The following is a 3,782-nucleotide window of genomic DNA, read 5'->3' on the forward strand; positions in this document are numbered from 1 at the left end:
ATTTGCAAAAAAATGAAAACTAGTAGAAGAACAGCTAAAGGTTAGGGAGAATGCTTCTCACTGAGAGACGCAGGTGCCTTTGCAGGCAAAGAGTAAGCTGCCAAAGTGAAGATCTTAGGCTCTGAAATCCACAGAAAAGCTGGGAGCCCTCACATGGCCTGCACTCAGGTCACTTTTATAAACGGCCCTTGAAAAATAGAAAAGTTCACCTGCTCAAATACAGCTGTGCTGGAGATCAAAAAATAACCATATGAATTTGATCAGAGAAGCTGAAGCAGTGTGGGAAGAATATCCTGCAGTGCAGTTCATGGGCTATGTTCACATGAAAGTCATGGTACCTGTACTTCATACTGCCCTAATGAATCACTCGTCGTATGAGTGTTATGTCTTTAAACAAAATTTGATTAAATGGTCTTTAGATATTTTCCTCTTTTTATTATTCTTGTCAGCTTTTGATTGTTTTTAAGGACAATCAAGTCTTGTTTCACTTTTTTTTTTCCCTAGTTCACTTCCTTTCCCCCCCTTTGTTGCCTTGCCTCTGCCTTTCCCCTCCTGTGAGGCTGACCTCAGCCAACCTGCTGGGTGAGTGTAACTGGCCTTGAGACACCTGCCGCTCTTCCCATGGTTTTAGTGACCCTCACTTTAAGGACTCCTTACAGGATCTCACTTGGGCTTCCTATTGCATGCTGCTCATTCTGTGCCCCTTTTGTCTGTCTCCTTCCCTTCTGTCCTATGATCTGCTCTGTTGTGATTTGCACTCTCCTTGAGGGATTCCCTTTGCCTCTTTCTGGCTTTCCTTTGAGCAATCACAGAGGATTCCATCTGAGACGACTGGCTGACAGGCCCCTTTAATCTAATTGAGACATTCTCTTGGAATCCAGGGCTACCAAGCCAGTTTTACCTAAAACCATTCTTCCATTGTGTTCTCTACCACAGAGCACAACTAAAGGGACATAAAGCTGAATGCCACCTTTGCTGGGGCATCTCTAGGTTCCCATATTCAGTCTTCATCTGAACTTTGCAGCTTCTGTCTAGCAAGGACATGTCTTTACCTACTGATTTTTACTAAGATAAGATTTTTATTAAGATAAGGTTCTTATCCCTAGCTGTCCTTTCACAGTATTTATCCTCTCTTGTACAAGAACTGTACTCACTTTTGTATACAATAAGTGTATCTTATACTTTCTTTTTCTACATATCCACTAGTAACCATTTTTGGAAGTGGCATATAAAAATGGCTTTTGGCTTAAACCAGATGGGCAATCTAAATGCTTTCTTTGCTTTTGATATGCTCCACAAATTCTACTTTAATCAGTTTTCCTACCCTATTCATTTGACCCTATTATTTTTATGTCTATGACTTAAACTCCTATTTGTGTTTTAGCCTAGTTGATACTTTCAAGTATAAGCTTCTGTGTGGGGATTCATGTCTGTCTTGCCCAAGGTATGGATCCAAGCCCAAGATTTATGTGAACTTGTCTTTTAAACTCTTGAGAACTGGGACCATCATTTTGTCCTGTGCATGCACTGCATGTACTTGGAGAGCCTGGTTCTCTGATCACCTCTCTGTAGTACTGCCCATACCATCACTAAAGGAATAGGATTGTATGAAGGAAGCTTGGTAGTTGTAGGGTAGTAATTAAATGCTGGCACCCAAGTGGTTTAGGAAATGATGCAAGAGCCCTCTGAATTTTATAGTTGTCATCCTGTTTTTCTTTACATTATTCAGTGCCTAATTACTATGGGGGGGAGGGGGGAAAGTGTTGTTTTCAATATTATGCAAAGGTGGCACTGTTCCAAAGTGGCAAGGTGTAGTTGCCATGTACACAGCATTCTGGACATGGTACTGTAAGTTAGTGACTAGGAAAATATTAGTAATGGTAAAAAGATCTATTAGTAAGAGAAAATTCACAAGGTAAAGATGATGTCACTGTTAATATGACTCCATATGTGAAAGACAAATGAACACCCTGATCAGTCTTGTCAAATATTAAGATAAACACTCCAAGTTTTATAGTGCAGTTGTGTTTGATGGATTTTTCAGCAGAAGTATAGAAACGTGATTAAGTGAGGTTTGTGACTTCCTACAGCTTTATTTGCACATTTCTTTACAGGAAGGCAATGCTTTAGGGGCATTGTGATGTGAACTGATTTCTTATTGCATTTCATTAATTGATTTATGTGATATTTGAGACCAATAAATGATGTCTTAGAAGCTGAATTTTCAGAATATATTTTTATATTTTTCTAGAAAAGAACTAAAATGGCTACATACCTTCCTTCTGCTCCAATTAAATTGTTTTAAAATAAGTATGCCTCATATATACACCAGTGATTCAGTATTATTTTACTCTAATTCACTCCAAGGGATCTATTAACAAGAGCCTGCCTCAGAGGCAGATCATAACACTTAAATACAAACATTGCAGCTATTATAAGCTCAGGGAGTAGTTGAATATGGATCACTCTGAACCCTAACAAGGTGGTAGCCAGTGAGAAGGAAATTATTGTTTTATGACTCTATCCTGAAAGAAAACTTTTTAAGCAAAATTCTAGATAATTTCCAGACCAAAACCCACTCCTTACACATACTCATGTATCTTATACACCTTTTTTAACTGTTTAGCTCTGTGACCTTTTAATTCAAATTTTAGACAGACAACTTTGAACTACTATTTTCACTTCATTTTGAACTACCATTTTCTTTTACTTGTATTTAAAAAACAGGCAGTATGTTAAGAGGGTTATAAAACAGGCTTTTTCTCCTAGGTTTATATTTTATTAGAAAGCTAATGGCAGAGCTCTGATGCCTTCGGGCTCCACAGACAGCTGCAGCAGCAATCTCTAAGTAATAGACACACTAGTTCAATTTTCTTCTTGAATTTAAATCATAATGATTTTTCTTTCAGTCTCAAGTAAATCTTGCCATCAACAGATACCACAAAAAAAGTTTCTCTGTACCCAGGCACAGTAAATTGCAAAAGTACAGACTGGTGTAGATATCATGCTAAAGTGGTAAATTGAAATTCAATGTGATTTGTTGCTGTAACAGTTCTTGCAAAAACCTTATTGGTTCTGTTTGTAGAGTAAGCCACAGGATTGTGACTGCCCAGCAACACAGCTCATCGAGAACTCAGATTTTCAGGAGATTTAGCTAAAACTCAACTTACTTTCTGTTTTCTTATTCTGTGGCTGTTTTTTGCTTTCTGGTCAGATAACAAATAACCCTTCAGCTCCTTGCTTTATTCGCAACAGTTCAAGCACACTGGTTTTGTTTTTGACCGCAGCTTTTATCTAGCCCTACTATCCCACACTCTGCCTGATGATTCACTGAATGTTTAACCCTCAGTGTTGTCAAGCAGCCTGGCTTCTCCCCAGATTTCCTGTTCTTACAAGAACTTACACTGTCAAGAGCTTTGCTGTGTTAGAGCTGCAGCCAGGAGACATTGCAGACCCAGAGCTCCAAGTGTGCTTGTTAACATGAGGCGTCACTATGAAATGACCCCACTAAGTTTTACAATAACAGGAGGGAAAAAAAGAAAGTTAGTCCTGGCAGCCAAATGGCAGAAAACCAATTAGATATATGGTCAACCAGGGCTTGGCACTGCTGCCAAAATGTTGCACGTCTTGTTTCTCTCACAGCTATTCTGTGAAGGGAAGAGTGGCTAATTATCCTGCTCTTCTAATCAAAAGACTTTGCTTATTTATAGGCATCAAATTTTATAGTGGTAGCCAAGGTGGTGTCAGAGAAAAGTAAAGAGAACAGTTGCAAGAAAAGGTGA

The sequence above is a fragment of the Corvus kubaryi genome, unplaced genomic scaffold, assembly GCF_017639235.1.
Source record: "Corvus kubaryi isolate FWS band 111438036 unplaced genomic scaffold, C.kubaryi_AGA036_p1.0 37341, whole genome shotgun sequence".
Taxonomy (NCBI): domain Eukaryota; kingdom Metazoa; phylum Chordata; class Aves; order Passeriformes; family Corvidae; genus Corvus; species Corvus kubaryi.